The following is a 13,048-nucleotide window of genomic DNA, read 5'->3' as shown; positions in this document are numbered from 1 at the left end:
GCCATGATTTTCCCATTTTTCTTGGAGAGCTCAGTCTGCCCTGTTTGAAGCAGCAGTAGGCAGGAATTGGAGGAAGGAAATCTCCCGATTGATTAGCATGTTCCAGGTATTATATGCTCGGCAGTCCTGTGTTGGTGATCATTTTTAAACTGGTCAAGATAGGAGTGAGACGGCAGTAGCTGCTCACTGAAATGACTTCTTAAATTTGGTTGTTTAGTACTTCAAAACAGTTTTGACAATTTACTTTCCCTTCTGGCCTGAATGTACTTGAAAGGATGAGACAATGTTTTGAAAAGAGGTTGGGTTCAAAGCTCAGCAGTTGGGAGTCTTCGCAACACTGCTTAGGCACGCTTATCATGCAGTAAAATCCTTGCACAAAAATTTGTGCCAGCACAGGCATTATTCTGGGAAACTAGTGATGTAGCAGTCACAGGTTCAAGATCATGAAGAAGTTAAGTGCTGTTGGGTAGACTTTCTTTTAAAATATTAGTTCCTTAAACACTTAAATACCTAGGTCAAGTAAAATTTGTCTCAAACATTCTTGTTTTCAAGTTGGCTTCATAGTTTATAGTGTACCTCATTAACATGCAGGGAGAAGTTTTACCAGTAATTTGCATCTGTGTGGAGTTTAAACTTGACAAACCTGAAAAGCAAGCCTACTTGAATTAAGTATGATTCACACAATTTCCATTTAAAAAATGGACAATAATAACTGCTTTGCATTTGTGCTCCGCAGGCTTTTTTTCTTACGAAAAATGCCCCATAAAAGCTATTTGGGCACAACAGGAGCATGTGTAACTACGTAAGAGAACTGTAATATTATAATACCAGAAGAAAGGATGATAAGGTATTAGCCTGCTGACGTCTCAGACATGTAATCTAATCTTTTCGTATGGTTGTTGTAAATGTACTGTGATAAGGAGGAGTGAAAGTGTATTTTTGGAGTGTCCGTTTAATTATCTTGTTCAGGGATCATTGACCCATTTATCATAACAGTTATTAAAAGTATTATTGTATTTGATAGGCATTGTGGAGATCATATTTCTCTAGCAATTTGTTTCTAAATACTTGACTTCTGCAATTAAAAATAGCAGGAATTGAAAGGAACTTCTAGCTTATATAATTTAAACAGAAATATACTTGTTGCTATACATACCCTATTCTCCTTTTTCTCTTTCAGTAGTCAAGTATTTATTAAATGGGAATCTGAATTTCTGTGTCTTTTCTATGTAGAAATGCTCTTTTAATTATTGCAGGGGCTGTAAGCTGAAGTGTAAATTAATCTCTTAGAAACATAGAAATAATTTACCTATGAATCAATTCAACAACAACAACAAAAAATCCAAAGCTTTTAAATAGCTTAAAACATTTATGTTTTTATTAAAACACAGGTTTGTAAACTGCAGAGGGAATATCACCTAATTTTGCTGTCTAGTGATGTGACTTTAAAGGCTTGAGAATAATTTGCTTGTATAAAATGCTCCCCAGTTGGAGACCGTTAGCACAACCACAGTGAAAAAGATTGATGATGAAGAATAGCCTCCAAATGATTTAGCTGTCCTAGAAAGTTGAAAAAGAGCCTTATAATTCTCCCTCTTTTCTGGGGTGTGTGTTTATTGCTGCTGTTTTTATATTCATGGGATGATGTATTCATAAGCTTAATTACGAAACAATATACTCGAGATTGATTAATTCTAGGATACTGACAGCTCATTTTGCAACTGCGCCCAGTTAATGTTAGTGTAACCACATAATTCCTGGGTGATGCAGTAAGAAAACATCTGAAATCTAGGAAAAACTGCAATTTTGTAAAACAGGTTGGTGCCAAATATGGCTGTGTTAAAAAGTATGTGTATTCACAGGTTTTGTATCATCATTTTAATCTACTGAAGAGATGAATTTTATTTGCCAATTTGGAAATTACTGTGTGCATGGAAACCTGCTTATGAGCTGATAACCTATTCTCTGCTTACATACTGATAATCATTTGTGAATTGTTTTACAAATGTAGAATCAGTGGATGAGACATAGTTGCATAGAAGTAAGCTTATGTAACTAGCAGTTTCCTTTTAATGAATATAAGGAGCTGCTTCCATTTTGCATTTTGAAGGATTACAGCAGTCTGGAAGTTGGAGGAAGAAAAGGAATGAAAGGAGAGGGTACAGACTGTAATAATACTGTGTTTCAAAAAAAAAAAAGAAACATTCTAAAATATAAAAAGTTGACTCAACTGACTGAGTTGCTGGAGGAAGGAGACAATAGGGACTCATCCCCATTTCCTAAAGGTGTTGTTTAGAAGTTTAAAAACATAGTAAAGATTTTTAAAAATGGCTCTTGAAACTTTTGCTTTGGTGGGCTAAGCACTATATATACTACTGCTGTCAAAGCTTACTGTTCCTAAAAAAAGGTCAGTAAAGGGAATGTATGAATTGTGGCTTTTTTTAATTACATTATTTAAAATACAATGAAGTGGGTCCAAACTGAAGCTATGGATGCACCAGATTTCTAATAGCGTGCTGCTACCGAAGTGGGAGGTCACATTTCTCCTCTGAGTGTTCCTGTTGATTGCATTGTGGTGACGCTGGCACTCACTGGGTTCATGACTGAATCAATAAAATTCACTTCCCTTCCTTCCTCTCATCCCTCTCCTCCCCAGAAGGATAGTTTTTGTTCTGGGTTACTGGTTTGAATCAGTCTGTGGAAAGGTCTGACAAGTGCTGGAGTGTGGTGTGTAAGGGTAGGTCAGTGTAGCCAGGGGGAAGCTGGCAGGCAAGACCTGTGTTTGGTGGTGACAAATCAGCTCAGCTGCCTGTGGAGCCACAGTCCAACTGTGAACTGGAGCGGCTGGGACACAGACACGTTTGCTTACCCTGACCTAGCAGAGGGGTGGGAGAGGCATTTGAGACAGTGGTGACTTAAACTGTCACAGCAAGATGTGTCAGAGTTGGTCTGCTTAAACCTTAGAGATGTTAGTATCCTTAGCTGTCATTTTGCATTAAGTTCTGACTGCATTTAGGGTGACAGTCTTGTAACTATCCCAAGCAAAACTTTGACTAAGGATGTTAGTCTGCTGGTAAGATCTCTTAATTATGCTTAAGACTTGTTTTTTGCAAGTCATTTTCCTTAAACAAAAGGAAACAACTAACTCAAAAATTAAAATAGTATAGTGCATACACTTTTTTAACTTTCTAGGTTAGAGAATTCTTCTGTGTTTTATTTTCTTATATATAATTCTTCTTCATGAGAGTTACGGGCTTGCTAGAATGTAAGAGAAAACAAGCTTAACTGCTCCTTCTGTGTAATCTTTTTTGGCTTCTGTTAAAGTTGAATTTGCTGAGGTGACCGAACAGCTTTCTGCAACCAAAACCACTGGTTTCCCTCTGTCTCGTGCTTCCTAGTGTATTAATGATGTGACAGATTGATGGGCTGAGTTGGCTCCTTCTGAAGGTCTGAGCTCTGCAGGTGGTGCGGGGGAAGCTGGTTGAGGAGCTTGGAGCGGGACAGTAAGCCCCTTAGAGAGAGATTAGTACGTTCTCCTTGTTTTTCTGCTGATAGGAAGCAGTCACTGTAGTAATGAAGCTCCTTTGTTTGTGGGTGTAGAGTAAGGCAAAGCACATGGAAGAGTGATTAACCTATTAGTTTAATAGAGCAGTGGTTAGAAATTTTGAGCTGACCAATGATTGTCCCTGTCAAGAACCTGTTACCTCTTTAAGATGTGTTCAAAAGAAATACATATTTGCCTTTATGGTTAGTGAGGTTAGGCTGGCTTTTTGAGAATCTTCCTCCTTTGCAAGTTCAGTATGGTTCTTTACCACTTCCTTGCAAAATCATTCACAATTTCTGCTTCTATTATGTATTTTTGGCATTACAGTGAACGGTGGCAATTCAAAGAAAACCATGAACCTTAAGTTTTTGTGCTTCTTTTTTATTCACTTTTTTAAGTTGCCTTCTGCACAGATGATGAATGCTTATCTTCTAGTTGAGGATGGAAGTTGTATTTAAAGAGGGGAAACTGTTCTCTGAACACTGCAGACATTCAACCGTTGAAAGCAAGGTTGAGCTCAGGTACTATAGTATAATGGAAGGTTCCTACATTGGCAGGAAAGTGGTTTAAAAAGTCTCATCTTGTGCCTAATGTGTGACTTTTGTCAAGTAATCAGGCAACAGAGGCAACAATCAGTAGGTTTATTAAAGTTGATTCCTCACGCATCTAAAAAAATCCTTCTTCAGACTAAATCTTATTTACATTTATGGTAACTGTAAAAAGCACTGCTTTATTACTCAATAACTCTGTTCTTATCATATTTAGAAGTTTAATTTCTTAAAAGAAAAGGTAGCTGCTTGTTTTTTAAAGGCTCGCTGGTACTTAAGTTATGGTTTAGTAGGGGACATAGAATGACTTTCTTAGGAAATGAAAGTCAAGTTCACTTGCGAAATATCTATTCACAGATGATGTGCAAGGTGACATCCAGGTGGAAATTTACTGTGCTAGATGGACAAGAATAATCCTAATAACTGTACTCTTGAGTAAAGCAGTTGTCACTGAAAGCTGTGAATGTGGGACATTACATGTGGAAGCATGCTTCAGACTTTTTATGTATTAGCAGTTCACCATTATTTTAGTAGCCAATTTTGTGAACTATGTGCAGTTGTTTTCCTTTTTCCTAGCAGTCACTCTTTTTTGGTTTGAGTGGATGAAGATAAAACTAATGAGCCTTACATTGCATGTTCCCTATGCAGTTACAATAGCTGAGCCAAATTATATTGTGTTTTAGGGACTGAGATTCTGTTGGCATGCTGATTTTTCAAGCTGATAACTCTTTCAGTTGCTAAGGTAAGTGTGTGCAAATCTGCAGTTTCCACTGAACATTTGAGCCAACGTTATTAGGGAGTCAATCAAAAAGAAGTAATAGCATGTGAATATAAAGGAATCTTAATAAATGGAGTAATTTTTGATTATGTTTTTCACATTCTACACCATTCTAACATTTTAATGGCATGCTTTAAGTTGATAACATCCAAGTTCTTTAGTATACTTGAGATCTTTGGGCTGCTGTAGCTTCTTGCAGCAGGTACCTACAGCAAAAAGCAAAAGCAGGGAAAACGCATCTCCAGATATATGTTTAGGCACTTTCTTGTTCTTAAATAAGCTGACATTATTGACTTTCTTGCCTTACTTAGCGTGGCAGAGTTGTGCGAGTTCTGTCTGGATTAAAATTATGTCTATTTTGGACTAACCTTTGATTTTTAGAATCATGTGCAAGTATAGTGATTTACTGGATGAAGTTTTTTTCCAAATGTAGGTAGACTAGTATAAAGAAGTGAATTTGTTTACTTCTGTAAGTTGTTTAGAAGTGAGCCTATTTACTGATATGGTGCAAGCTGTATTTAAATTGCAGTTGTGGTTCTGTGATTTTCTTTTTCTGGAGATTGGAAAAAAGAGAGGACAATAATGAAAGCAACGTGGGAGGATGAAAGCAGGTCAGAAAAGGGAGAGGGAGTTACTAATTGAACCAGTGACTTCCAGTGAGAGGGCGTGACTAAATGAAGCAGAGCTTTTTCTATTGTATTTATGTCAGTATTATTTGATATAGTGCCAAAAGTGTATATAGTGCTGCACAGTAGAAGACTTGTTTCAAACACGTAACATGTTCCCTGTGCTGGAGGACTTAAATTCTTTAAGTATAGGCTGGAGCAGTACAGGATCATGCAGTACAAAGATGTGATAGTGCATTGTTGGTGGCATTCACCCTGGAGCAGGTGGGTCTTTTTTTTTTTTTTTTCTTGAAGAGAGGGAATGTTTTGTGTATCGATCAAAAACTTTCTGGTTTTGTGATTTCAGGGGCTGCTGTGCCCCCTACTTCCAAAGGGCCATAGTGCAGTTGGACCACCCATCACTCACTCTTTAGAGGGGAGAAAAGGACTTTAGGAGTAGGACAAACGCTAGCATTGTTCATGTCCCTTAGACATTCTCGATTGGTGAGGTTTTAATTAATTTTATCTCCTTTTGTAGGGTGGATAAGAAAGAGGGTATATTGGGTCAGCAGTATTTCAAAGCAGATTGGCTGAGGTTAGCTCTTTGTATGTTATGTGTGGGTATGAAAACTGTATTTATTTTTTAAAATCGGTTAGCTTTTAGTTCAACTCCTAATCTTCAGGACAAAGTCTTTATAGCAATATTTATTACAGTAGACACCCTAATGAGAATCAGGGCCTAAGTGCTGCTGGCAGGCGAAAGTGAGAGTGAGCTGATGACTGCATGTGACTCTGTTAGTGCATGTGTTCATCCTGAATGATGAACCAGCCTGCGGCGTGATGGGTGATCTGGACACTGTCATTTTGCTGACTTCATCAGCTCTAGAGGATCACGCTTACGAACGCAGTTGCACCTGGAGGGAGTGACAGGGGAGATAGGTGTTGTTTCTTCAGCAGTTTCCGTACCTCAGGTGTGTGGTATAGAAAGAAGAGCCTCTGAAATGGATCATTTATCTGTGTATTTAGTTGCATATGTCATATTACATAAACCTAAGTATGTTCATAGCAAAAAAAAAAAAAGCTCCTAAGATACATATATCACTGCAAAGTAGTGGATCTACATAATTTTCAGTGTCTTCTACACCTTTCATAGAACTGAGTAATGACCACAGTGGTATTTTTATTGAGGAAGTAGCACAGCAACAGCTTCTGTGGTTCTGCTAAGTGAAAGGAAATAGTAGAAGACCATAAAAGGTTTAGGGCATGAGTAGTCTAAGGATTTAAAAACTGCTTTCTTTAAGATACTACGCAGATAAAGCCACAGTATTAGGGACACTCACAGTGTAGGTTGGGTCATATTAGGCTGTATGGCATTAAGTTACAACTATAAAGATCAATGGAGGGCACAGAAAAAATGTGTGGGACGTGGAGGTAGGTAGCCTGAGAAAAGTAAATCTGCTCAGAACTTTATGAAGAATTAAGGTTGTGTGGAGTCGTAGGCTGTGGAGTATAGAGTGGATGAGAGAAGAATGACTTCATCACCTGTCCTTTCTTTTGACAATATGTTTGTTTATTTTAGTTCTTGCCCTTTAGTTTGTGTTTCCAGTGTGGTGGTGGTTTAGTGCTGGATGTTACTGGCAGTACAACTGTTTCCCTTAATGATCAGACCTGTGGATATTGAATCCATTTTTGTTTTGGAGAAGATAAAATTTTCCTTCTGAAGGCCTTTATTTTAGCCATTTGTATGGTTCATTTATTCAGTATCCTCATCCATGGAGAACATGGATGAAATGTGAAATGTTTTATTTGAGCATAAGTAATATCAATTGCTTGTGTTTAGTTCCATCTTAACTGACTTCGTATATCCAATTATATGTCTTTTGCATTAGTCTCTTAGAAATTGTGTCCTTTAGGTGTTTTGGTTTTTTTAATCATGTGTTAAACCTGTAGAACATCGCTTTTTTTGAGCACCACGTTTTTACCATTGGCAAATCATAACAGTGCCCTATTTTCAGCTTCATTTAAAAAATAAAGGATATCAGTGTGGAATAAGGCACACTTATAGAAATCAAATGCATCAGTTATCTTCAACAGCAAACAAATATTAAAAGTGATGTGAATCAACAGCTACATTTAATGTGTATTTCAGAGCCTAATCATAGCAGAAATTTTGTGGTCTTTTTTTATATGCCAGCTCATGCCAGATCATAAATGGCCATTTTTTAATACACAGGAATTCTCTTTGTGTCTGTGAAACCACCAGATGGGATAGTGTTTCCTAGTGGTAGATGATCTTTTCCCTTGGGAGTTGTGTTCTAAAATGTTTGTAAGAGAATATGGTTGTGTAGGTGAATGCACAGAAATATTTTCAGTATTTGCATCTTGTCTTCACAGAAATCTGTGCACAGGAAAATATGCTTACATTAACAGAAAATTCCTGTGTTTTAAAACATACATCTGCTGCTTTGCTTTTACTGTTCATGTAACATGTTATTCTAAATGTAGAAATCTGCAAAAACAAAACAAGGCTGATGTGGAGCAGCTGAGTCTTACCATGTAGGTTGCAGTATACTGCTTAACCTGTATGACATGTTTTTAACAAATGGAAGATTAAGGGACAGCTCCTGAGAACTATTCAATGTGTCCTGTACATGGGCACTGTCGTATATATGTTGGCTTTGATAATTTCAAACATGTTTAAAGTCCATGAGTATGAACTTTCCTCAGTGCTGCTTCAGTTCCTCACTAATTTGTCTATGGTAAGCAAATTGAAGCTGGAAATGGGCAGAGGATAGAGGATGAAAAGAAAGAGAGAAAATAGAGTCCCAGGATACTACTTGAATCCATCTCTTTCAGCTTTTCTCAGATGATGTCTCTGTTAACAGCTGAAAAGGAATACTTTTATATTAAACCTCAAACTAGAAAACCTAGTATTTCACTTTCCTAACCTCAGTAGGCAAACCTAGTGAGCTCACATGCTTGGTGAGCTTGTATACCACGTTTAATAGGTTTGTGATAACTTTTCACATAGCAACTTGAAATGAATTCTTTGAAAAGTATTTTTGTCTCTTATGGTAGAAACAATAGGTCCTGTTATGACGAGGGTCATCTTGTGCTAAAGGCTGAACTTACATTTGAAAGAGTTTCTAGCTTTCCAGATACGTAGCAGTTGTTTTAAAGTTGAGGGAGAATGATAAAAAATACCTGTAAATGACTTGTCTTATTTTAATTTCTTCTTTAAAAGGTTTTGTCTCACTGCCCAACCCCAAACTCTTCACATTTTTTCACAAGTTTCATGGCTATGTAAGAGGTCTAGGAGAAGGTTGCAATTGACAGTTGACTGTGTTTTTAGAACTGGGATTAAGCGAAGCACAGAGTTTTCTTTTGCTATGCTCCTAACTACAATATACATCTAGTGGTTGAAATGGCAGTATTTCTCCCCCCCCAACCCATCACACTTAGTGGCTTTTGGGATACCAGCTATTGGGTAGATATTAGAAATGTTGGAACTTAACTTCAACCTCTCACCAAACTTCTTTGTCACTTCATATTGGTGGAGAGCAGAGGTTGGAATTTCTTAAGTTCTTTCTTTCTGAATTGCGTAGTGTATCCTGAACTTCTCTAGAGATTATATAAAAATCTGAAATTCTTTTCATTAGACTCCTCCTGTTTCAAGCATTGTTTCCCTCAGACCGCCTCTGAGGAAGTAAAAACTTTCTTCAGTCACTCTATTCTGTGTTTAATTCACTATTCTTAATCATCTCTATCCCCTAGTAAGCCTATGTGAAGCACACTGTATTTGTCTCGAAACCTATTTATTTGACAGCTTTGTTTAAGTCAAGTGGGACTTGCCACTCAATCAGTCTCCGGGCCTTATACTGCCCTGGATTAGTGATTGCCGTATCTTATTTCTGACAATGTTGAGAGGTTTGTGCTTCAGGAGAAGGAGCTGGAATGATTGCACTGAACAGTTATGGGATAACTTCCTTGCAGGGAAGTTTCCTTCTGAGCGCTTGTCTGGGGATTGTTTCCAGAATCCATACTGAGGTATTACAGTTGTCTCTTGTAGCTTATTAAAGAGTTCCTCTAACATGTTCTGCAGCAAATACTGTGATATGTGCTATCATGTAACTGGACTAATAAAGAATTGGTTTTGCTATTCAGGAAAAATGTTAGGCCTTTGCTAAATCAGTCAGAAGCACCAAGTGTGTAGGTCCAGTTGGAAATGATTTGACAGTCGGATGTTTGGGAGTGAAACTTTTCGAATGAAGAGGCACTTTGTGCCTTTTCAAAATCCAGCACTTGCTTCCCATGTAGAAAGCATCGGTTTTGCTCTAGTTTTCTCATTGTACTGGGTCTGGCTGGGATGGAGTTAATTTTCTTCATAGCAGCTGGTGTGGTGCTGTGTTCTTTGTGATCAAAACAGTGTTGATAACACACTAATGTTTTAGCTCTCACTGAACAGTGTTTGCACAGCGTCAAGGCCTTCTTGGTTTCTCACTCTGCCCCGTGTCCGTCCCCCCACAGTGATTGGGGGGTGCACAAGACATTGGGAGGGGACACAAGCAGGCAGATGACCCGAACTAACCAAAGAGCTATTCCATGCCATATAATATCATGCTCAGCAAGAAAATGGAGAGAAGGGGAGTTTAGAGAGGTTGCCCAGCTTTTGCTTGGGCATTGGCTGGGCATTGGTCTACCTGTGGGAGGTGGTGAGTGATTGGCTTGTTTTGTTTTGTTTCTCTCTTCTTCCACTTCTCCTTTGTTTGTTAAACAATTTTTATCTCTACCTACAAATTTTCTTGCTTTTTACTCATGCTTTTTTTTCTTTACCCATCTGATGGTGGGTGGGGGAGTAAGTGGCTGTGTGGTGCTTAGCTGCCTATCGGGCTTAGCCCCCAACACCCATGATGATCTCTTCATACTTGTGTAAGGCAAAAAGAAAATAGAGATTTCAACTCAGATCTCAACACAGGGATATCTGCTATAATATGTTTTTGGATTCTTCAGGGTAAGGCAAGTATTTTGCTTTTATTTTCAGTGCTGAAATTTTTAAGACACCATGAAAACTTTTGTCACAAAAAAAGTCGACAGAGAAAACAGTAACTGTAGTGTATTTGTACTAGTCTTTGTATATTCTGGGGTTAAATCTGAATGTTTTGCCTTGCCACAGGCTTTTCTGGTGCCTCATCTCCCATAATGTTCTCAGGCCCATTCTTCTCACCTAGCAAGTCTTAGTTTGCCACTCATGTCTTCCCATTCTCAGTCCTCACCCTTCCTGCTATTCCCCCCATGTTGGCCCCTCCAACAGGCTTGCTTTCTGCTCAGCTGTTATTCCTACTGTATTCAAATTTGACAACTCTCTTTTGCTTTTTGCCTCTCTGGAGAGCATTATTTACAGAAAGATCCATGCTATTCCTACTGGATGCCAAAAATTTTGTCAGTCTATAGGCCAAGCGAAGATAGAATTCTTAAGGCAAACTGCTAAAGTTTGCCTCTATTTGAATGTTGTGGAAATATTGTTTTAAGGCTTCTGTGCTCAGTAAATAAAGGTGAATGGACTTTCTCAGGGACTGTAAAAAGGGTGTTCTTGGCTGAAGGCCAATACCGGAAAAATTTGAAGTTCATATTCCAGGGAGGAGGATGCTAGAGCAGTTTAGTGACCACAGATTTTCAGTCAAAGTTGAGGATGGGACAGCATGTGATTATTTTTTTTTTATATATATATATATTTAGTAATTTTGTTCTTGCAAATGGCAAAACCACCTCGGTTAATTTTAATTTATTTATTTTTCCTTCTGAAGTTGACTTGACACATAGAACCATTGAAAAAAATATTCAGCCAAAACAGTTATGTTTATCTCCAGAAAGTGAGACTGTATAACAGAAAAAAAGTTTGGTACTTTTAGTAGAGGCATATAATACGTGGAGTTTCTTTGTCTTTGTGTTCCTTTGTAGGTGCTGGAAACAGTGGAAATTCATGCTCCTGCAGCCATAGAAAACTCTAGTATAGTACATACTGTATCTGAGCTAAGAATTCCAAATAGGATTTGGCATTCTGCTGTTTTCTGAAAACGTTTGAATCTTACCCTATATGTTGTGTCATGTTTTTACCTAACCTGAGAATATTAAAAGTTTGAGCAAAACTAGTTAGTGTACTTGTAAAATTAATGTTTGTGCGCTTGTTCATTACTTGAGGGGCAGTAAAGAGATAAAAAGAAAAAAAGTAAGTTCACTTCCCATTCTGTGAATGGGGAGAAGTTTGAGTAAAAGTTTGAATGGCAAACTGGGACTTGCTAAATAAAAAGGATGGACTTGAAAAGAAGAATGACTTGGGACATGATGTGGGAGAAAAGTTATTTCTACAGACTGGAAAAAGAGTTATTAGAACAAGTGTAACTTGCTGCAACAGCAAGTGATTATGGTGTGACTAATGCTTACACTCATGTTTGCAGTGCAGTGTGTTAGGGAAACACTAATAAAATGCAGTTTGCACTGAATTAGTTTTGTGAATTGAAACGGTAACTTGACTGTATGTCCAGAATTCCAAAACATACACCTGAAACAGCGCTTAGTCTTGGATAGTAAAATAACAAAAACAGGAAAGGAAAGGAACTTGGAGAGCATTCAGATATAATGTTATATAACTTATAATTAGGATTTCAAATTATATATATTTAGCTTGTTTAATAACCACTATAGGAATAGAACTATGACACATTTTTAGTTTCCTCTCCTGTATATTTTTGTTATCCATCAATCTGCATATTTTCAAGACGTAAACAAGAGGAGGAAAAGAAATACTGAATATAAAAAGAAATTCCAGAACAGTGAAATCCAGGGAGAACTTAAGCAAGAAAAATGTTGCAGTCTCTGTCATCTCTGACAGGTAACCTTGAAATGTCTGAACTGGTTCATTTTTCAAAATGTCAGTCAAATATGAAAGTTTGAAATAACAGCAATCATAGCTTGTACAACGTCTGTCATTTAGTACAAAACCATAGATAATGTGTTTCTTGCACTTTCAAATGGGCTGTCTTAACATCAGAAAAATTAAAAAGCCTCTTAGTCTTTTCTTCTACATGGTAGTTACTGATGTTTTTGTACTTCAGGTTGCATTGTCAATACAGGTATCTACATCCAGTTGCAAACATATGGAAAGAGTAAACCAGATGAACTGTTAAATGAAATACATGTGATGCTTTTTTTTTTTTTTAAATTTTCATGTCTTTTTTTGTATATCTTGAGTTTTGCAATGTGACTGAAAATCTGGCATCCTGGATGCAATTGCTGCTGTGGAATATATCAGGTTCATAGGGGTATATATACTTGACTGTGCCTGCTCGTCATCACTAATGGACAATTAAGGAAAAAATATGAAAGACAGGGTAAATGTAGACTGTTTTTTTAACTCCCGCTAACTTCTTTGCTGCTGGTAGAATGTGGTTTAGGTTTTCCTGAGAACAACGTCGTAAAAAATAGGTCATTATGCTTAATAGAAGCTGATGGAGTTCTGTACCAGACTTCATTTAATCTTTTGAGTCCATTTGTGCTTTCAGCCTCCATGATACTC

This window comes from Pygoscelis adeliae, unplaced genomic scaffold (assembly GCF_000699105.1).
Source record: "Pygoscelis adeliae isolate BGI_AS28 unplaced genomic scaffold, ASM69910v1 Scaffold243, whole genome shotgun sequence".
Lineage (NCBI taxonomy): Eukaryota > Metazoa > Chordata > Aves > Sphenisciformes > Spheniscidae > Pygoscelis > Pygoscelis adeliae.
This window is presented reverse-complemented; position numbering follows the sequence as displayed.